The 23,621-nt window shown below is 44.0% G+C and overlaps 1 long non-coding RNA gene across 1 annotated transcript in view; it reads right to left on the bottom strand.

Annotated features, from left to right (window-relative positions):
* Positions 1 to 20,564: 20,564 nt before the first annotated feature.
* Positions 20,565 to 23,621, bottom strand: part of LOC138756519 (uncharacterized) — a 35,938-nt gene continuing 32,881 nt past the window's right edge. The window contains exons 3-4 of the long non-coding RNA XR_011353125.1: positions 21,652 to 21,802; positions 20,565 to 20,943 (exon numbers count right to left, since the gene is read on the bottom strand). This is a non-coding gene — a long non-coding RNA (uncharacterized lncRNA). The remainder of the gene's footprint in view (positions 20,944 to 21,651; positions 21,803 to 23,621) is intronic.

Genomic DNA, 23,621 nt, shown 5'->3' with positions numbered 1-23,621 from the left:
ATTCATGGACCCCATGTCTGCAGGGGATTTCAGTAGAACCCCCCGCCCCCCCCCCCCCCCCCCACCTCCTTTAAGCATAGACGGCAGTCTCCCTAGCAGGAGGCAGAGGGGGAAGGGTTGACAAATAGAAGTGTTATTTTGGATATTAAATAATTCATCAGATGCAAATTAGATGTAGAACAAAAAGCGGGAGAGCAGTGTAGACAGATTTGGCAGCTGAATATCAACTCTGACCTTGAACTTGAACTGGGTCCTTTCTGCCCTGCTGCGCAGGCATGCCATGCCTCCTGAGCTGCCTACAGTACTGCCTGATTCTTGCCAATGTACTGCATTGTATTTGAAATTCTGTCCCTCCCACCCAACCCCCACCCCCCACCCCGGTCATGAAATATTGACAATCGTCCTCTCCTTTGGACGCCCCAGTCTCAGCAGAATAGTTCTTTACGTGCAAAGTGTCTCAGCGCCTCACAAAAACTCACTGCTTACATAAATATTCCACACCCTCCCCCACCAGCGGATTCTTCCCCTGCCTCTGCGTGTCTCGCACAACTCTGCAACCCTTACCACCAACTCCCTCCCTCTCTGCCTAGACTGCCAGCCATGTTGTCATCTGCGGATCTCCTCACTTTGCTGTTGTCTCGTTTCCCTCCTCCCCCTCCCACTTCCTTACCCCCATTGCACCACCTCCCTCTCCACCCTTCTCTGCACCACCACTCCTACTCACTACTCCCTCCCACCTCCTTCCCCTTCTGCACCTCTTCCCCTCCCCATTCTTCTTCTCCCCCTCTGCACCACCTCCCCTCTCCATTCTTCTTCTCCCCCTCTGCACCACCTCTCCTCCCCATTCTTCTTCCCTCCCTCCTCCCCCTCTGCACCACTCCTCCCCCCACCCTCCCCATTTCTTCCACCTCCTTCTGCTTTCCCCCCTCTGCACCAACTCTCACCTCCTCCCCTCTGCACCACCTCCTCCTTCTGCCTCCCACCTCTGCACCACCTCCCCTCTCTGCACCTTCTCCCCCCCTCCCCCTTGCACCATCACCTCCCACATCTGCAGACCCCTTTTCAATGAGAAGGAGGAGGTAAAAGGACGATGTTGACTTGATCATTGTGGGCAGGAAAAGGAAGAAAGCAAGTCTGTGAGCAATGCTCGAAAGAGAATCCAGCCTATGGTGGGAGTTGGTGCAGTGAAAAGCCCGACATTCATGGCAGAATATTTTATTTGTGCATTTTCCCAACCATTTACATATCAGATAATAGATCCCCAACTGGGAGTTCAATGGCAGCAATTCTATCGAGCCAGGCTCTCCGAGATTTAAATACTGCCTTAAACTTAGTGCCAAAACATTCCTTATTCTTTAGAATAAAACATTGTAAGGCTGGAAGCTGCCTCTGGCGATAATTAGCGTACAGAGCTTCTGCTGCTACACTGCTGTCTGGCACATTGATCTCACAGAAGGGTGCTGTTCATTCATATCGAGTTCATGTCTCTATTAAAACAGAAAAAGCATCTGATCCCCCCAAATCTTCATCTTCCAAATCTACAGATATCTCATCCCTAGGTTTACATGAAGCCCCACTCTCCGAAACACCTGCCCTCCCCCCAGTACCAGTAGAAATGGAAATGAACACCTTGCATCACCAGGTTAACTCCGCAAGAATGCCTGAGTTGGATTTCTCATGCAGAGCCATCATTCACTTTAATTTCTGGGGGCTGGAGATTTCTGCCTCACACTCTGTAAATTAACTCCTCACAATGCCAATCTTTCTCCTGCCAGATAGATCTGTTTTAGAACAATCTGAATACACATAGCAGATTAGGGGAGACTTCAGGAGGAAGTTTTTCCAACACTAGAGAGATTTGGGTGACTGGAATACCTTGCCAGGGGTAGTGGTGGAGTCTCTGAGACAGGCAGATGGCTGAAAGAAAAATAGAGATAGGAAAGGTTTAGTTTTCTTTTAGTAGGAATAAATAGGTCGGCAGAACATCAAGGGCTGAAGGGCCTGTACTGTGTAGTAGAACACAGGATCAAATACTGAAGTGCTTTTCGAGGGAGGAGTTATAGAGGTTATCAGTCAATAATTTGACATTGTACCATTCACCATGGGCGAGGTATCGGATGAATGTTCTCATAAATGAGAAGGGACAAGCCAAGAAATTACACATTGGTGAGTCTTACATAAATAGTATGGAAACTATTGGGAAAAAAAATCTGAGGAATGGATTTGTGATCACTTGGAAAGTCAGGGACTGATTCAGGGAGTCAACGTGGTGTGTAGGTAAAATCCTGCATCACAAATCAGAGAGAATTTCTCTGGAGGTAACGAATAAAATTGATGAAGGCAATGTGGCAGACAAGGTTTATATGGAATTTGACCATGTCTGATACAGTTGGCCAGACCAAAAGGTTAGGGCATGTGGGAAATGAGGTGTGTTGTCAAAATGAATCCAAAATTGGCTTGGTGAAGATGAGCAAAGTTTAGTAGTGCATGGGTTGTTTCTCTATAACCAGTGGTGTACCGCGAGGAATGGGGCTGGCACCATTGTTGTTTGTCAACAATGTAAATGACTTGGATGAGAATGTTGTAGATGGTGAGGATCGTTATCTAAGGATACAGTAGTACACAGATCAGATGGAAAATTGGGTGGAATGGGATCAGATTAAATTTAACTAACACTTGTGATGTAATACATATTGGTTCATCGAATACAAGTTGGGCACATACAGTAAACGATAGGGAACTTATGGGTGAGAATGTGCAGAAAGATCCTGGGTGCAAGTTTGTGGCTCACACAGATGAAGTAGTGAAAAAGGCCTTGGGATTGCTTGCCGTCATAGTCCATAGTGGACTGGGTGATAGGGCTGTTTCTGTGTGGATGACAGGGGTGTAGCTATGGGTGACAGGGATGTAACGGACTAGATGATTGGAGTGTAGCGTGCCAGGTGACAGGGGTGTAGCAGGCTGGGTGATGGAAATGTGGCGGGCTGGGTGACAGGGGTGTAGTGGGCGACAGCGATGTAGCGGGCTGGCTGGATGACAATGGTGTAGCAGGCCGGGTGACAGGAGTGTAGTGGGGTGTATCCTATAAATGCTGAATAGACCAGCTGAGTTCCTCCAGCATTTCGGTGTTTTTACTATAATCACAGTGCCTGCAACCTATCATGTTTCTCTCAATGTGTTCCTTCACTCAAAAAGGTTTCTACATTAAAAGCAAAAGGGTAGTAAGGCACAAAATTGGTCCCCTTGAAGATCAGAGTGGTTGGCTACATATGGATCCAGAAGAGATGGGTGAGGTCTTAAATGTTTTTTTTTGCCCTAATATTTACTCAGGAAACTGGCAAAGTCGTGGGAAGTAAGGAAAAGAAGCAGAGAGGTCATGGAACCTATATAGATTAAATAGCAGGAAATGCTTGCTGTCAAAGCAAATAAGGGAGGATAAATCCCCAGGGCCCGACAAGATATTTCCTTGGACTTTGAGGAAGACTAGTGCAAAAATTGCAGGGGCTCTGGCAGAAATATTTAAAATGTCCTTAGCCTTGGGTGTGGTTCCAGAGGATTGCAGGGTAGCACATTGTTTAAAAAAGGCTCCAAAAGTAACCATGGAAATTATCAACTGGTGAGCCTGATGTCAGTGGTAGATATGTTATTGGAAGGTGTTCTTAGGGATCGGATATACAAGTATTTGGATAGCCAGGGACTGATTAGTGATTGTCAACATGACTTTGTGCAGAGGTGAGAGAAGCATGGATCTCATCACAAAGTATTAAATCTCTGGGAGAAGATGGTTTCCCACCTGAATTTTATAAAGAAGTTAAAGATTTGCTGGTTTCTCCTTTTATGGATATATTAGATCAAGCAGCAGTAACACACACACCCCCCCCCCAGAATCTTTTCTTACTGCGATAGTAATGGTAATATAAAAAAAGAGACCCTTTAAAACTATTGTCATATAGACCTATCGTCATATAGATTACAAGATAATTGCAAAAGTTTTAGCTAATCGATTGACAAAAGTTGATAAATATGGATCAGACAGAGTTTGTAAAACAGAGACAATCTGCAGATAATGTAACTAGATTGCTTAGTATAATACATCTAGCACAAAAGAGGGGAGATCTAAGTGTGGCAGTGGCTTTGGATGCAGAAAAAGCATTTGATAAATTAGAATGAGACTTTTCGTTTAAGGTGTTTGAAAAGATTTGGGATGGGGCAGGTATTTGCAAATTGGGTTAGAGCCTTATATAATGAACCTTAAGCTAAAGTCGTAACAAATGGCCAGGTTTCAGCACCGTTTCTGTTAACCAGATCAGGTAGACAAGGATGACCATTATCACCTGCTCTATTTATTTTAGTGATACAACCACTTGCAGAATTGATCCTATCTGATCCTGATATTAAAGGATTTAAAGTTAATCAAGAGGAATATAAAAAATATAAAATTAATTTATTTAATGATCATGTTTTGATCTACTTGACAGAACCAATAGGTTCATTACGCAAATTATACTTAAGACTTAGATCATTTATATAAATTGAATTACTTTTACTTAAGAAAATTGGAGAAGATTTGAACAAGTGGAAGATACTGCCAATAATGTTATTGGGTAGGGTTAATTATGTTAAAATAAATACATATTCTAGAGTACATTACATATTTCAAAATTATCAATAATGATGCCACAAGTTTTTTCAAGAATTAAATAAATATATAAGAAACTTTCTTTGGAAGGGTAAGATGTCGAGAGATTCTTGAGATAAATTGATATGGAAGTTTGAGTTCTGAGGTTTACAGTGACCAAATTTTAAAAATTATTATAAGGTAGCTCAAATGAGGTTTCTTGCTTCATTTTTTGATGAGGGAGAAAAGCTAGCATGGATTAAAATGGAAATTAATAAAATAGGAGAAAGAATATCAGAAGACTTTATGTATAAATGGGAATCGAAATTAATATTTGGCAAGATGGAAGCACCTTTGTTGAAACATTTAATTAATATTTGGAATAAGGTAACCCCCAAAATTGGAATGGTGGGGGTGGGGTTGCCCTTTGAAACAAACAAAATCGACTTATTCTATTTTCAATGGATGATCAATTTTTAAACATTTTGTGTCAGAAATGAATTAGATATATAGAAGATTGCTATGAAGGAAGAAATATAATGACATTTGAACAATTAAAAAATAAATATGGGATACAAAATTGTAAACTTTTTTGTTATTACTGATTAAAGGCTTATTTAAGAGATAAATTGGCCCACCAATGTTATTACTGAAATGTGGTGATGTGGAAATGCTGATACATAGTAGACATATAAAGACATTTATTTCAGCTATGTACACTTTATTGCAGAAGGAGATTCCCAAACAGGGGATACATAGGTTCAGACAGCGATGGGAGACGGATTTAAATATAAATATTGATGAACAAAATTGGTCAGATCCATGTCGAGATATACTATATACAAATACTAGAAATGTTAGATACAGATTAGTTCAATATAATTTTTTACATCAATTATATCTGGCACCATAGAAGTTAAATCGATTGAAATCAGACATATCAGACCAGTGTTTTAGATGTGGCCAGGAGATAGGTACCTTTTTACATTCTACTTAGTCCTGTCCTAAAGTAAGATCCTTTTGGATAAATTTGGCAATGTTTTTAGAACAGGTTACAGGAATTAAATTACCACAAAACCCAATGTCATCTTTACCAGGTAATATTGAAGGGATAAGGCCAAAACTGAAATTATATATCAAAAATAATTTGTAAAGATTGCCTTGGCAGTAGGAGAAAATGTTTAGCAGTAACATGGAAATCGGACACCCACCTAGGTACGGAGCAATGGAATGAAGAAATGGATAGCTGTGTTCCTCTTGAGAAGTGATACACACCATCAATGAATCCAAAGACTGAGTGAGGAATGATAGGCTTTAATACACATTAGATTTCAGCTGGCCCAACTCCATGTGCTCAAATGAATGGAAGGGGGTAGGGAGGTCGACCTTTATGGCCAGGTCACGGTGGAGGGCTTACAGCGGATTGAGTCATCAGTGGGCAGGCCAGCCACTTATACACGTGACAGCACAGAACAGTATATATATCATCACAAGAAAATCACTTATAATCTGAGAAATAAATATATTTTTGAAAATTTGGTGTACATATTTACAAATGGTGGGAAGTAATTTATAGATGTTTTTCCTAAACTTCTAACCTCTTTAATCTCCTTGGAAGTATTAAAAGATACAAATAGTCAGAACCGTGTGGTTAGGGATGTCCTCTGGCAACCAGGTTTCTATTCTTGTTTTTCTTACTTTTCCTTATCTTTCTTTTTCTTATTTCTTTTTCTTTTCTTGGGGTTTTGTTTTGGGAGAGAGGGGGTTGGGGTTTTATACCATCATATATAATGGATTTGATACTAATATTTGACTACTATATTCTGCATTTGGCTATGATTACATGTATGGAAAATATTTTAAATAATATTTTTTTTAAATGGTTTTGTGCATGGTAGGTCATGTTTAACCAATCCTTTAGAGTTTTTCAAGGAGATTACCAGGAATGTTGATGAAGGAAAGGGTATACATGTTGTCTACATGGACTTCAGTAAGACCTTTGACAAGGTCCCACATGAGAGGTTAATCAGAAAGGTATTCATGGGGAGGAAGTCATCTAGATTAGACATTAACTACATGGGAGAAGCCAGAAAGTAGTAGTGGATGATTACTTCTCAGACTGGAGTGCCTCAGGGTCAGTGCTGGGAGTTTGTAGTTTGTCATCTATATCAATGATCTGGATGATAGCATGGTAAATTGGATCAGCAAATTTGCAGATGACTCAAAGATTGGAATGTTGAGAACAATGAGGAAGGCTTTCAAAGCTTGCAGAGGAATCTGGACCAGCTGGAAAAAATGGGCTGAAAAATGGCAGATGGAATTTAATGAAGACAAGTGTGAGGTGTTGCATTTTGAAAAGACAAACCAAGAAAGGACTTATACAGTAAATAGTTGGGCACTGAGGAGTGTGGTAGAACAGAGGGATCTGGGACTACAGGTACATAATTCCCTGAAAGCTGCATCACAGATGGATAGGGTTGTAAAGAAAGCTTTTTTGTATATTGGCTTTATAAATCAAAGTATTGAGTACAGAGGTTGGGATGCTATGCTAAAATTGCACAAGACATTGGTGATGCCATATTTGGAGTAGTGTGTGCAGCTTTGGTCATTTAACTACAGGAAAGAGACCAATAAGATTGAAAGATTCACAAGGTTGTTGCCCGGACTTCAGGGACTAAGGTACCAGGGAAAGGTTAAACGGGTTGGGACATTATTCCTTGGTGCGTAGAAGAATGAGGGGAGATTTTATGGAGGTATTACAAATGATGAGGGGGTCTAGACTGAGTAAATATAGGCAGTCTTTTTCCACTGAGGGTGAGATACAAACCAGAGGAGAAGGGTTAAGGGTCAAAGGGGTAAGATTTAGAGGGAACATTAGTGGGAACTTCTTCACAGAGTGGGAGTGTGGAACAAGCTGCCAGCTGAAGTGGTGAATGCGGGCTCATCGGGCTCAATTTTAATTTTTAAGAAGAATTTGGACAGGTACATGGATTGGAGGGCTCTGGTTAGGGTACATGTCAGTGGGACTAGGCACGGACTAGAAGGGCCAAAAGGATTGTTTCTGTGCTGTATAGTTCTATGGTTCTACGGCTGGGACTGTTTCCCCGGAGTACAATAGAAAGATAGGTGACCTGACACAGCTACATAAATGATGACAGGCATTAACAGGGTCGACAGAGAGTCTGTTTCCCATGGAAGGGATCTGCCCTCCAGAAATGTATGGGGTTCATAGGTTAATTGGTGTTTTTGGGTGGCACAGTTTTGGGGGCTGGAAGAGCTTGTTAACATGCTGTATGTCTGAATTAAAAAATGCACAAAAAAATCATTCCCTCAAAATGTGGTTGATTTTAGACTGAAGTGAAATGTGAGATCTCACATCAGCAGACGTTTGTTGGATACCAAGTAGAGGTAGATGGATTCCTGAGCAAGTTGCACTCTGCTTTACTAATCTTTCCCTTCCAGGGGCAGTCGTTTTGTTTCCTACAGCAATTCCTTCAGTCAGGTCACCCCTGAACCTGCTACACTCCAGTGCCCCAGCACATGGTTGTGCAACTGGCCTTTATTAGCCCTTGAATCTTTGTGGCAAACCTGCTGCACCCTCTCCAGGATCACTCTAACTTTATGTGGTGCACCTGAACATCAATGTCAAATGGGATCTGAGCAAGTTTCTGTCCAATTCCTCCTTAGATTTGTACACTTTGAAGTTGGGAGGTTATGTGGTAGTTGTACAAGATGTTGGTGAGGCCCCATTTGGAGTATTGTGTACAGTTTTGGTCACTGTTACTGCAAGGAAGATATTGTCAAGCAGGAGAAGGTGCAGAGAAGATTGGTGAGGAGATTGCCAGATCTCGGGGGCCTGAGCTCCAGGGAGAGGTTGAGCAGGCTGGGGCTTTTTCACTTGGAGCGCAGGAGGATGTGGGGTGATCTTATAGAGAGGAATAGATTGGGTGAATATTTTGCTTGGAGTACAATCAGTAACCAGAGGACATAGGTTTAAAGTTGGGGGAGGAGAGATTTAACAGGAATGTGAAGGATAACTATTCCTTTACACAAAGGGTGGTGGTTATATGGAACAGCCTGCTGAAGTAGGTGGCGGAGGCAGGTACTTTTGCAATGTTTTTTTAAAAATTGGATGGATAGGATGGGTTTAAAGGGATTTTGGCCAAATGCAAGCAGAAGGGACTTGTGTGGGTAGGACATTTTGGTCAATGTGAGCAAGTTGGGCCAAAGGGACTGTTTCCACACTGAGACACCTTGACGCTCAGTAAACTAATCTCATCAGGACAATGAGTGGAGTGGAATGAGTTATCTGCACATTTTCTCCTATTGTTCAGGACAGAATGAGGTTTCTGATGACTACTTTAATCTCGGATTAACACACCTGAAATCTGGACTTCTCTTTCCCAAGAAACTGTTGAGTTTGGTATTTAATTGGAAAGTGAAAATGTCAGATTATGGATGTTTTGGTAGATCGGATTTTGAAATTCATGGAGCCAATCTATGCCTCAACTCTGTTATTCAGCGTGGACTCAAGTCCCACAGCAGGGATCTGAAATCCAGGCTGCATTGCAGTTCGCCTGTGGCCCTGTTTGTTACATTCCCATGGAGGTGTTATGGATTATGGATGTCTTGGTAGATCGGATTTTGAAATTCATGGAGCCAATCTTTTTAATGCATTTTTGTGGAAGTAGTTTTCAGAGATGACAAATGATTGAATGACATCTGTTTACTTTGGTTCTCTTCTCCAGGCTTTGGAGAATGTTTATCTTTCTTCACTATTCAACAACAGAGGATTTGGTCATGACCACATTCTGTCTGTTGGACCATGCTGGGGACACTTAAGTTATTACATTACCACAGGGTATGAACATTTGAAGGATTCCAATGGTTTTAAAGTCTGTTGGCCTCAGAGTTATAAAAGGTGCTACAGAAAGTCAACTCGGTTTTTCAAAGCAGGTGAATTGAGTTAAGGTTCCGATGAGCCACAGAACTCAGCCGTCCTGAAGGGCAGCACTAGGATGAGCCTAGTGCTGCCTTTCAGAACATCCCCTCCCGTACCTGCTCTGAACACTCCCTCCTGGAGAAGAGAACCAAAGTAAACAGATGTCATTCAATCATTTGTCATCTCTGAAAACTACTTCCACAAAAATGCATTAAAAAATTAATTTGGGCAGTGACGTAAATAATAAAATCAATTCTGTACTGTCAGAATTAAGTATCGACATTATTTCAAGGAAGGAAAAGAGCAATAGTGTGGTTTCCTTTCTTCTATCAGGTATCGTAGGGAAACACTGTGATGGAGGGAGAGGAAAAGAAATCTGGCAAGAGAAAGGAGAAAGGGGAAAGGGAGAGCAGAATCAGAGAGAGTCTGAGAGAATGGCTGTTCAGTTTACAATGGCACCTAGAACTTTCAACATACCCGCTTATCCAAAGTAATCCTGATTTTAAATCACAAGCTCAAGCAGATAAAGGACACGGATCCAGGGTTGATCCTCTGGTGGAAGCTCGACTCATATTTGTGGAAGATGTGAGGAAATATTTTGGGGGGAGGGGCTGAGATGATATTTCAGGGAGTGAGATGATGTTTCTGGGGGAATGGAATATTTAGGGAGGGAGAGGGTTGTTTAGGGAGGAGTGATGATATTTTGGGGAGGGGGAATATTTGGGGAGGGTGAGCTGTTTCAGGAGGGGGGAGGTGATATTTTTGGGGGGAGTGGAATATATGGGGAGGGGGGTGAGATGTTTTGGGAGGGGTAAATGATATTTTGGGGGATAATGATATTTCAGGGGAGTGGAGGGGGAGTTGATATTTTTGGGGTGATGATACTTGAGGGGGGGACAGGAGATGATATTTTGGAGGGCGGGGGAGTGATGAGATGTCAGTACCTGAGCCCTGGGGGCAGTGCCGGACATATGTCAAATGACCATTGAGCTAACATTTGTTGGATGCTTGAATCCGACATGAATCCGTCTTTCATTTGGTGCTCACACATCTTAAACTGATGGGGCTCCACCTGCTGTAAATATGCAAATGAACACTGTCTCCATCAGCTGCAGGCTAATTCCACGGCCAGAGGCAGAATGGTGCCTTTCCCGGCATACCGAGAGAGGGAAGGAGGGAATGTGAAGGGAAAGAGGGCAAGGAGAAGGGGGAAATGAAGCAGACATTAAATAGTGTAGGAGTGAGTGGGATAAACAAACAGGAGCAGAACTGGAGCGACGGAGAGTGAGAGAAGGGTAGAGGGAGATGGTCAGCATGCAGGAAGGAGGGAAAGAATGAACGGAGGAACCCCAGACCTCATGCAGGCAGACAGGATTCACTTAATGGTTTGAAGGGCCTGTTCCTAGGCTGCACTGCACCTTCTTCCATGAGAAGCATTAAAAATGTGGGGAAAGAGAAGCAGTCAAGCAGCATAACATGAACACAATTTATGCAATTGTGTACCCAAGGCAAAGGGTCTATGCTGAAGTGTGCGTGGAAGGGTCTGCGCTGGATTGTGCGTGGAAAGGTCTGCACTGGATTCCAGTTGCCCTGGTATCACTTTCCCCTGGTCGTAATGTCCTGATGAAACCTTTCAACATGTTCGTCACTGACTGCACCAAGAGAAGTCGTCTAAATGCGAATTCAGAAAATGAATTTTCGATGACATGTTGCACTTAATAGTTTTGTATTCATATGCTTGAAGTAGACTTAAAATATGACAGGAAATCACAAAAATGTTATATCTAAAAAAAAAGGCTACATGACAGGAAAATTTAAGGTGATTTTTGTGAACAACAGCCCAAGATCCATAAAATACACCCGAAAAATGTTCAGGAAGCAAAATCTTCATTGTCCAGTTTATCCGACAACAGTAAAACATGAAAGTCTGCAGACACCGTGATTGAAGTGAAAACACAATGCTGGAGAAACTCAGTGAGTCAAACAGTGTCCTTTATGTAGCAAAGATGAAGATACATAACCAACGATTCGGGTTTGAGTCCTTCATCAAGGAACAAGCAAAATGTAGGCAGGTGCCCGATTGGGGCGCCTCCCTACATTTTGCTCGCACCTTGAAATGCTCAAAGCCCAAAACAATGGTTATCTTTATCTTTGCTACATATAGTATGTTGTTTGACCTGCTAAATTTCTCCAACATTGTGTCATTACCTTGGCAGGAGGAGATGTAGGAGTGTCCTAGGAGCTGCAGAATCTTCCCTGAAGTGGATTCATTGAAGGATTGGGTGCCTGTGTGAATACCTGACCTTGCCACACAACCAGGTCACTCCAGTGTCTTAACCTCAATTGTGCAGGCAATCCACAAGAAGTAACACTTCCATCAGTAATGGCCACTGTGAGTGGCAGCAGAAGCTGGCAAGATAGTTGGTGCTGCCGGAGTGAGGTCACTGAGTGGCAAGAAGTTCCTGTGGTGCAGGAGCGCTGACATGATGGCAGTGAGCCGAATGGCCTGTCTCTCTGCTGTCTTTTGGATGCAATTTTTTGCCACCTCTCCAAGCTGCTGAAGGTGCAATATCTGATATGAAGTCCCTGAACTCCCATGTGTGACGACTCTGTTTACGTAAAGTCAAATCCCAAGATCCCCTCTGGAACAGAGATTTATTGCGGCAGGGAGGTGACCTAATCAACCCATGCTGGCTCTGTGTATTGATCAATGGACATTTTGTACCTCTGGGTACCTATCGAGCCCCCTCTCACAGTAGGGGTACGCAACATACCCCTGGGAATTACTCTCCACGTGACCCAATGGGGAACAGCTTTGTTAAGGACCTTCATGTCCCTGCACCTGAAAATGAATCAGGTTTCTTTCTTTCCCATTCCTGGCACAGAGTTCTCTCCCTGAAGGGTTAACTCTGTCTCTCTTCCCACAGATGCTGTCTGGCTTGCTGTGTGTTACCAGCATTTTCTGCTTTTAGTTCAAATTTCAGGATTTTCCACTTTATTTGGACTTTCAGATTCAGGATGTCCCAAAATACTGAGCACTTTCAAGTTTTGCTCCCACTGTCACAGAGTCAAATATGGAGATGCAGGAAGATCCCACAAACAGCAGCACAAGTTTCATTGCTCTCTGACTATAATTACCTGACACTCTTGCTCACACTTCATTGCACACATTCTGACTTCATTATTCCACTTCAAAGTGTTTAGTCTGATCAGCCACAGCGTTGCATGAAATAACATCGTCTGTCTGTGGAGGGATGAAGGGATACGAGGAGTTGCTAAGCAACTACATACCACATCCTGCTGTGTGGCTGACCTAGAGAGCCCTGCTCCGGAGATCGAGCTTGAGACTCCAATGTAGTTTTGAGGGAGCGCTGCACCACCAAAGGAGCCACTTCTAAATTGGGCTCCAACTGCTCACGAACTTGGAACATAGAGGATTACAGCACAGCACAGGCCATTTGGCCCACGGTGTTGTGCCAACGCAAAGTGGATGCGCTAACAAGTCTCTGGCCAGGGGGGTTTGCTGGTGTCCTGGAATGATGATGCATCAGTAAACCAGACAGTCACTGCTCATTGTGCCCCTAATGTTGCCGCATCATTTCAAAAATACTGACCAAAAGGCCCTGTAGGATGTTCAGAAGACTTGGTTCGTTGGGTGGTGGTGATGAAGGGGCGGTGCATTGGGCAGAGGTCACTGCTGTCTGACTCCTCGCCCTGCACCATTTCCTCTGGTTATTTCTCCCCCATCACCCCCTCCAGCGTGGCCAGTTCTCAAGATCTCTGCACACCTCCAATGCTGGCTTTTTCACCAGTTTTGAATTCAATCATTCCACCAGTGCCTCCATCTTCCTGGGACTCTCTCTACACCAGAGGCTGTCCTCCCTCCTTCTCCCCCCAGCAGAAGCTGACCCTCCATCCCTCCCTCCCTGCCAGTCAGTATCTTCCTCCCTCCATCCCTCCCTACCAGCTAGAGGCAGTCCCTCCCTCCCCCACTCTCTCCTTCCCTCCCCACCAGAGATGGCCTGTCCTTCCTTCCATTCCTCTCCACTAGAGGCTGTCCTCCTTCAAGTCTCCCCACCCCACTGCCTCAGCTCCACTCAGTCTGAGCACTACAACACAGGAGTTGCTCGGGGCGTTGCCAGTGTCACACGGACAGCCATTTCCCTGGTTGAAGACATGCCTAGGCATTGTTTGGTGCAGCTGCCCTGAGTCTCTGCCTTGAACTTGGAACAGTAGAGCTCCTTCCTTCAACCAGCTGATCCACAGTCCCTGGAGCAGCCAGAAGAAAGCCAATAAACACAGCAAGCCCACCTCCTGCACTTTCTCAATCAGGCCAACTGCTCTGTACATGGCCAGAAAATAAATGAGGTAGGTAAAGAACAGCACAAACTCAGGCCAAACCAATCCGGGTCACACCAAATGTGGTGTGGGAGATGCAGGGACCAAGTTGTGCATCACAAAACTGCACATCAGTAAAGTGAATGTGACCAGATTCAAATGATGTGGGCTGAGGGATGAATATCACCTTGCGTGGAGTCTCCACCTCTGGAGTGTACACTGCCTGAGGTGCAGTCCCCGGGCCTGGCATTGAATCAAGGTGATTACAGGAGACCTTCTTTCACTGAGCCTGCTCTGCTTTGAAAAACTGCAGTGGAATCTTTGATGTTAACCTCCTGACGTGGAGCTTGATTCCACAACTCCCGAGAAATCAGCAGTTGAGAGGCATTGGGTGTGTGGGCTTGGCTTCGGGGTGAGCCACAACCTGTTAATGTATTTATTTCTGGAGCAGTTGATCTTGTCAAGGGGCTGGTGCATTGCCTTAGAGTCAGGCTGGGCCTCCATTTGACATCTTGGTTGGTTGGAAGGAGCAGGTTCATGGCTGGCATCAGCTGCCATATTAACAAGCTCCTGCCCACATTTCAGCTGCCTACAGCCTGTAGTTCACACAAACTCAAACAGTGTGTCACAACGCAAATGCTGCATATTGTTTCTCAATCAATGGCCCCTTAAACAAATGCTTATCCTCGTGCCTGAACAGTAAATGTGGCAAGTACCAGACCATCCCTAAACCCCACTCCTTGAGCCTGATATGTGTTCAGTGTTGGAACTAGACCATCCTACTGTACCAGACACACACACACACCCACCCTCCCTCCTACTCCACCAGTCACACACACACACACACACACACAACCCTCACACATGCTTTTGTTTGTAGCTGTGGATTCTCTCTCTCTCTCTTTCACACACACTTTCCCTCTTTCCATGATCTCTCCATCCTCTCTCTCTCTTTCTTCCACCCACCAACTCACCTGGTCTACACATTTTTCAGATTTATTGTCAGAGTCCATACATGACATCACATTAAGCCCTGAGATTCTTTATCCTGCGGGTGAGACAGAATTACAGCTTATTGGCAGTGCAACAAAAAACTGACTTAACGTACACATATAAACAAATAAAGAAATGTCAACAAATTGACTGTGCAATACCAAGAGAGAGAAAAAATCTATAAAGTGCAAGAGTAAGAGTCCCTGATTGAGTTTGTGGTTGAGGAGTCCGATGGTGGAGGGGGAGCAGCTGTTCCTGAACCTGATGGTGCAAGTCTTGTGGTACCTTTACTTTTTTCCTGATGGTAGCAGCAAGAACAGAGCATGTACTGGATGATGTGGATCCTTGATGATGGCTACTGCTCTTCAACGGCAGCATTCCCTGTGGGGAGGGGTTTATCCGTCACATCCTGGGTTGTGTCCACTACCTTTTGCTGGACTTTACACTTAGGGGCATTGGTGATCACATATCTGACTGTCCCCAGATTTCCCTGTGATAATCACAGGCTGGCACCGGGAGGGTCAGATTGGGACTTTTATTAACAATTAATACTGGGGAATAAATTCAGGGAAAAGGATTAAAACAAAGGAGAAAATTAGTTTTGCAGTCAGGGAATGAGCTGAATGGAACACAGACCAATCTTGCTGCTCAAATTTCCAACTCACTTCAGCCCACCCATAAATGGATGAAAACTAATTGTAAGGAATTTGATTTTGAACAGGAGGGGCTGCAGTGATCGATGGAAATGGCTTTGCAGAGACATGACACGGAGGTCCTCACAACAGAACACTACAGCCCTTCAACCCATATATCTCTAAAAAAGTACTAAACTCATCCTACCCTGTAATCCTCTATTTTTCCTTCATCTATATCCCTGTCTAAGAGTCTCTTAATGCCCATGATGTTTCAGCCTCCACCACCATCCCAGGCAGGCATTCCATGCACCCACAACTCTTTGTAAAAAAAAAACACCCCTGATGTTTCCCCTAAACTTATCTCCCCTAATTTTGTCCTTATGTCCTCTGGTGTTTGCTATTCCTGCCCTGGGAAATAGGCGCTGGCTGTCCACCCTATCTATGTCTCTTATAATCTTGTTGACCTTTATTAAGTCTCCTCTCATCCTTCTATGCTCCAAAGAGAAAAGTCCCAGCTCTGTTAACTTTGCCTTGGAACTCCTTGTTATGCACACATCCTCATTGAGTAACATGACATTAGGAGTTTGATGAGATTCTGTATGGGGGAGCATTCTCACTGGTTGCATCAATGTCTGGTATGGAGGTTCCAATGCACAGGACAAGAACAGGCTACAGAAAGTTGTGAACTCATCCAGCGCCATTAGGGGCATCAGCTTTTACTCCATCAAGGACATCTACAAGAGGCAGTGTCTCAAGAAAGCAACCTCTCATAAAGGACCCTCACCACCTAAGCATGCCCTTTTCTCAATGCTGCCATCAGGAAGGAGGTACAAGAGCCTGAAGATGCACACCCGATGTTACAAAAACAGCTTCTTCCCCTCCACCATCAGATTTCTGAACAGACAATGAACCTGTGCACGTTACTTCACTCTTTTCTCTTTTTAGCACTATTTATTGTTAAATATTGTATTTACGCAACTGTAATTTATAGCAACTTTTGCATCTATAATGTACAATTTTCTTTCTTTGGCTTGGCTTCGTGGACGAAGATTTGTGGAGGGGTAATTGCCACGTCAGCTGCAGGCACATTTACTGCTGTCGCAAAACAACAAATTTTGTGACAAACGTTCATGATGATAAACCTGATTCCGATTCTAATGCTACCTCTCTTCCCATCACTCTCTCCTCACGCCTCCCCTCACACAGGGTGGCTCCAGCACAGCTCCAAGACTCCAGGAGTACGTCGTGGCGGTTGGCACCATTACCACCTCCCTTTGGCAGGTATACAGCCAATTGCTTCACAGTGACTTGTCAAACTAAAAGTGTATTTAATACTCTTCTTCTAGGAGGAGGCAGTTCAGATTTTAAATTCTGTCCAGATTCATAGACACTCTTCAAGATGCACTTTTATTGTATCGTCACTAAGAATAAGGGTGGAGTCAGAGTTGATCAGAATTGTATCCCTAATTCTTTTGGGTTAATCTGAGGGTGAAAAGGAGTGTAAATTTTAGTCAAATCTTCCTTTATTTTATATTGCCTCCTCATTCCTTTGTCCAGAATGCATTACCTAATAATTTTCCTCATTGAACTCCATCTGCCCACTCTATCAGAATCAGAATTTGTTGTCATGAACATGTGCCTTGAAATTCGTTGTGTTTCAGTAACATTGTTGTGCATTACATCTGCAAAATTTTCTATCAATTACATTTCCAATTATATTATATGAAATAAAAACCTGTTCCTATCTGGCTGCAATGATTACAATGCCCTGCTGCCTTGTCAATCCTCTTGAGATCGAGAGTCAGGCTGAATGCTGCCTGGTGGACTCCTGCTGTTATTTGTGATTCTTTCCAGTACAGCGCAAGTGTACAGGGGCAGGAGTGGGCCACTTGAAGCTGATCCACCACTCATTGACGTGGCTGATCAGATGCTGCCTGTTCCACAACTCCCACATCTTCTGACAATGCCTGCTACAATGCTGCCAGGCTAATGCTCCATCCATGTGGAGAGGGTAACTTCAGCACAGGTAACATGAAGAGACCAAAATGCATGGGGCAATACATCTATGTGAGGGCGCTGCCTTAAGAAGGTAGCCAACATCATAAAGGACCCCCATCACCCTGGTCACCACCTCCACTCACTGCTCCCTTTGGGCACTTCTAGGTTCAAGAGCAGTTTCTTTATAACATCTATCAGGTTCTCGAGCTTCCACCTGTTACAGGAATTATAAGCTGCTCTGACTTCACAAGAGGATTGTCTGCACCATTGCAAACTCGTTTGTTTTTTTTGCGTGAGAATACTGCAAATATTTATTGTAGTCAGAGTCATACAGAATTGAAACAGGCTCTTATGACATCTTGCCCACACCAACTTAAATGTCTCCCCCACACTTATCCCACCTGCATTTGGCCCATAATCCTCTAATTCCATCCTCTCCATGTGTCTGTCCATATGTTTATTATACATTGCATATTACTTGTTTCAACGACCTCCTCCAGCAGCCCATTCCATACATTCACCGTCCTCCATTTCAAAAAGTTATAACTCATATCTTGTTCAATCGAAAACCTCATCATAAATCTATGTCCTCTGGTTAATGATTTCCCTATTGTAGGCAAAAGACTCTCTGCGTTCACCCAATCTATTCATCACATGTTTTTGCACACCACTGTGAGATCACCCCTCATCCTCCTGCACTCCAAGGAATAAAGCCCTCGCCTCTTTATATCTCAGGTCTTCAAGTCCTGACAGAATCCTCGTAAATGTTCTCTGCTTCCACACCATCCCATCACACAATCCCAGGGTTAGACACAGAGAGAGGGTTCTTCTCTGCTCCCCCATCACAAAGTTCCAGGGTCAGACACAGAGTGAAGCTCCTTCTACACTGTCACATCACAAGCTCCCAGGTTTAAACATAGAGTGATGGTTCTTCTTACATTGTCCCATCACACACATCCAGGGTTGGACACAGAATGAGGGTCCATATTATTCCCGCTGTCTGGGGAAGCAGTGTGTCCAGGATTTCAGACTGTGATTGATTGTGATGTATGTTCCAACTCTAGAGCTGTCACAAGCAGAAACACTGGGAATTTGCTCTCTGCTGATCCCACCTTACTGTAGTGCGAGATGACCTTACCCAGACTGAACTGCAGTGTGTCTTTCTTCTTGGTCTGCGTCTTCACTCATACATTGATCAAGCACACAAGGAACATTCCTTCTACAAACTGATTGTATTCAAAATAAATTAAGTTAGCTGCACTCCAGGAGAAATCCATCCACATCAGATGACAAAAATATCGGAAGATCGCTGCAGGATCTAGAATACCTGAAAGTTATCAGGGATTTGATGACTGAAAAATACCTGGAGAAAGACTCACCATCAGCTAGATTTCTGTCTGATGTTCCTGCTGGTAAATCCATGCTGGGTGCCTCAGACCTGGGGCTCTGCTGGTTTCTCTGGCATTCTGTGGCAGAAACAAAATTATCTTCAGAATTCTATTGCAGAGGGTTATGACAGGTTGACAGATAAATCCACCTTTGGCACAGGAAATTAACTATGGAAGTATTGCACTGAAATTAATGTGATCCTGTAATATCCTGTCACATCTTCCCAGGATATAGGCTTACAGTGTGAATCTCCCATCTCTAATGGCGGAGCAGGCTCAAAGGGTCGAATGACCTTCTCCTGCTCCTATCTTCTATGTTTCTATGAAGCTCCCTGGCTGTGGTAGCTGTCTTGTTTTTGCTGCCAAACTCCAGAAGAAGCTGGATAAATGTTCCAGGGAAGATGGAACTCTGGGTCTCTGATGAGGAGAGCGATCAATCTCCGGTGCGTACAGGTCATGATGCTCTGCCTTGACCCTGCGAAGATTCCTGTATTCTTTTTTTTTTCTTTGGCTTGGCTTCGCGGACGAAGATTTATGGAGGGGGTAAAAAGTCCACGTCAGCTGCAGGCTCGTTTGTGGCTGACAAGTCCGATGCGGGACAGGCAGACACGATTGCAGCGGTTGCAGGGGAAAATTGGTTGGTTGGGGTTGGGTGTTGGGTTTTTCCTCCTTTGCCTTTTGTCAGTGAGGTGGGTCGAATGACCTTCTCCTGCTCCTATCTTCTATGTTTCTATGAAGCTCCCTGGCTGTGGTAGCTGTCTTGTTTTTGCTGCCAAACTCCAGAAGAAGCTGGATAAATGTTCCAGGGAAGATGGAACTCTGGGTCTCTGATGAGGAGAGCGATCAATCTCCGGTGCGTACAGGTCATGATGCTCTGCCTTGACCCTGCGAAGATTCCTGTATATGCACCATGTATATGAGGCTGATGGATGTTCTGTGTGAGTTCAGGACTGCCCACCATTCTAGACACTGCGAATGGAAGAGAGGCAGTTACACGAAAAGAAGGAAGGGCCAGACCACACACAACAATCCAGTGGCAGTCTCATCAGGATCCACCACATCTTCAATCTTGGACTCAAATCCTTTTTTCAAATCCTGATTACTTGATGTATCTGCAAGTAACTCTCAATGATCCTCTGAACAACAACTTCCAATCTCATCCTTTAAAAAATATTCTTCCTTTCTACTTTTTTTTTCACAGAAGTGGATGATCTCACTCTTTTCCATTCACTTGCCGTGTCCTTACCCATTCACCAGTTATCTCTACTTTTCCCCTTAAACCCCTCTGCAGCCTCCTCACAGCTCAAATTGCCCACCAGATTTAAATTTTAAACTTAGACATACAGCAGAATAACAGACCATTTCGACCCTCGGGCCTGTGCCGTCCAATTACACCCAATTGACCTATAATGTGGTACATTTTAAGGGTGGGAGGAAACCAGAGTTCCTGGAGGAAACCCACACAGACACGGGGACCACGTACAAACTCCTTACAGATAATTCCAGATTCGAACCCCAGTCCTAGTTGCTGGTGTTGTGCTAACCACCACGCTAACATGCCACCCTTTGTATTGTTAGCAAACTTGGATTTATTATGCTTGATGCCTTCACTTCTGGTTTATGTTTAAGTTTATTTGACCCATACCTTGGTGCAATGAGAAGATTATCTCTAACATTCATATAGCCATGTACAGAACACAGTGACAGGGTATAGGATTGCAATGAAAAATAAAAAGTCAATGAACCCCAAGCCAGGGCAGCATGCCAGCACCAGTATGGTGTTCATTCAGGAGCCTGTTGGCTGCACGTTTTCTCATTGTAAGTCTTCCCCCTGATGGAAAGAGGCAGGTAAGAGTGTGTCAGGGGTGGGATCTATGCTGGCTGCCTTTCCTAGGCAGTGGGAGATGTAGATGGAGTTCATTGGTGTTCTCAGCTGCTTTCACCACCTTCTGTAGTTTATTCCGATCTTGAGTAGAGCAGCTCCTTTTTCACACTGGGATGCATCTAGCAAGTTTGCTTTCAATGTTGAACCTGTAGAAGTTGTTAAGGGGTGGTGGTGGTGGGGGGGGGGGGGGGTGGGTGGGCGGGGTTGGGAAAGTCGAACTTCGTTAGTCTTCCAAGAAAGTAGATGCATTGGTGCTTTCTTGACAATCACGTAATTGTGGTTGGCCCAGATCAGGTTATTTGAGATATTTATTCCTGAGAACTTGAAGCAGTCCACTCTTTCAACTTCAGTGCCATTGAAGTGGACAGGAGTGTGGTCTCTGCCCCCTCTTCAATGATCATCTCCTTTGTCTTACTGACGTTGAGAGAGTGGTTGTTATCTTGGCAACATGCCACTCATCTTTCAATTTTGTTTCTGTATTTTGTCTGGTCGTATTCCCTGATCCACTACTGAGGTGTTGGAGTGGTATTGTTGGGGCAGCATGGTAGGTGCAGCGGTTAGTGCATTGCCTTTACAGTGTCAGTGATTCGGACTGAGGTTCGAATCCCACACTGTCTGTAAGGAGTTTGTACGTTCTCCCCGTGTCTATGGGGGTTTTCCCCAGGGGCTTCAGTTTCCTCCCACCATTGAAAATGTACTGGTTAATTGGGTGTAAAAATTGGGGCATGGACTCGTCAGCCAGAATGGCCTGTTACCATGCCGTATGTCTTCATTTAACGTTTAAAAAATTTAACCGCACAGTGGTGGGTGTAGAGGGACTGCAGTAAAGAACTGAGTACAGCATTGAGGAGCACCTGTGTTGAGTGTGATAGTGGAGGAGATGTTGTTCCCCATCTTCACTGATTGCAGTCAGTTAGCAGGAAGTCATTGTAGAGAGAGGCGCTGAGGCTTAGATCCTGAAGTTTGGAAATGAGTTTATTGGGGACTTTGGAGTTGAAGGCAGAGCTGTAGTAAGAAAGAAATAAAAAAAAATTACCCTTTAGATAATAGCCTGATTTGCTATTTTTTTTTCAAAAGTGCACAAACTCACATTTAACAGAGTGGTACACCATCTGCCAGACCCTTGCCCACTCACTGAACCTATCTATATCTCTCTGTGCACTCTCTGAATCCTCTGTACAACTTGCTCTTCCGCTTGATTTAGCAACCTTACATACACTTCACTTGGTCCTCTCTTCCAAATCATTTATGAATCTTGTGAGCAGTACAAAAAGGAAACAATGACTGACAAATTTAGAGAGTCATATAGAGGGTTATAAAGAGATACAGGATGGAAGCAAGCTCTTCAACCCATCAAGTTCACATGACTATCAATATTCATCCTATCTTTTTTTCTCTCCACATTTTTATTAATACTACCCAGATGCTACATCAGAGAAAATTTACAGCAGTGGTATGTGAGAGGAAATGAATGATGTACCTTTGTTAAAGGGAAATAAGAAATGATAGGCTGGTAATGCTTTAGAGTGCCCAACACTTCACAGTATACAATTGCTTCCAAAATTTGACCTCCCAAAGTACAACTTGTCCAGATTAAATACTATCTGACATTTCCCTGCCCATGTTTAGAACTGGTCTACATCCCGTTGAATTCTTTAACAGCCCACCACACTGTTCACAACTTCACTAATCTTGATATCATTTGCAAACCTATTATCGCCCCTACCTACTTTTCACCATTGTCATATTTATTTTTATATGTGTGTGTATATATATATATATATATATATTACTGGTCACAGGTGGTAAACAGACATCTTGTTTGAAGGACCCAGGCCTGAAACATATATGGCCTTTAACTTTGTATGGATGCTGTGTGACCTGCTGAGCTTCCTTGGAATGATTGTGCCCCAACCTCATCAACCCACCTTCATTGCCTCCTCAAAAATCTCAATGAAATTGTTCAGGGCAACCCCGGAAGAGGGGCGAACTCGCCCTTGGGAGAGCAGGAGGATGGAGAGGGGGTGTGTTGGGGCAAGGAGGAGTGTGGGTGAGCGGCAAAGTTAACGTAGCTGTTACAGCACCAGTGACCCAGGCTCAAATCCATTGGTGTTTGTATGTTCTCCCCGTGTCTGCAGAGCTCTCCTCTGGGTGCTCCAGTTTCCTCCCACCATTCAAAACATACTGGGTGACACAGGGCTCATGGGCTAAAAGGGTCTGTTACCATGCTGTAATTCTATATTTAAAAATTTTAATTTAGAACCTCGATTTGTGGTGCAGAGCTGAATGGCAAGCTGTGGCTATCTTCAGAGTGATGAGCAGAGAATTATTTCATTGTCTGGGGGCAGATGGAGGCATGTGTGTTTTAGGACAGCAGAGAGAGTGCTGAAATATTTCACTGTGATATATGTGTGTACACATGTGTGCTGTATACAGAATGGAGCGGGATTGTCTGGATGCAGACGGGCTGTGTGTGGATTCAATAAGTATGCAGAGTGTGTCGAAGCAGTGATGTCGCCTGACCCCACCAGTGGATTTCTGTTCAGTCTTCTGGGCGTGGGAAAAGGCTGGATTCCTATTCACAGCCGCACCGTCCGTTAAACTGAAGCAGCCAACAGGCCAGCTTTCCCCATTGAGCTCACCCACTCCTTTCACTCTGCTAAAATACAACTCATTATCCTCGAGCGTCTGGCACAGAGCAGCAGCCACCGTCTCCCTGCTGCGGTGGAACCCGATTATCTTTCAAGCTGCTCCCTCGGCCAGCTTTAACCCTGCACTGCTCACCCCAACAAAAAACAATGCATTAATTAACAAATCGGACCCA

The sequence above is a fragment of the Narcine bancroftii genome, chromosome 3, assembly GCF_036971445.1.
Source record: "Narcine bancroftii isolate sNarBan1 chromosome 3, sNarBan1.hap1, whole genome shotgun sequence".
Classification (NCBI taxonomy): domain Eukaryota; kingdom Metazoa; phylum Chordata; class Chondrichthyes; order Torpediniformes; family Narcinidae; genus Narcine; species Narcine bancroftii.
This window is presented reverse-complemented; position numbering and strand designations above follow the sequence as displayed.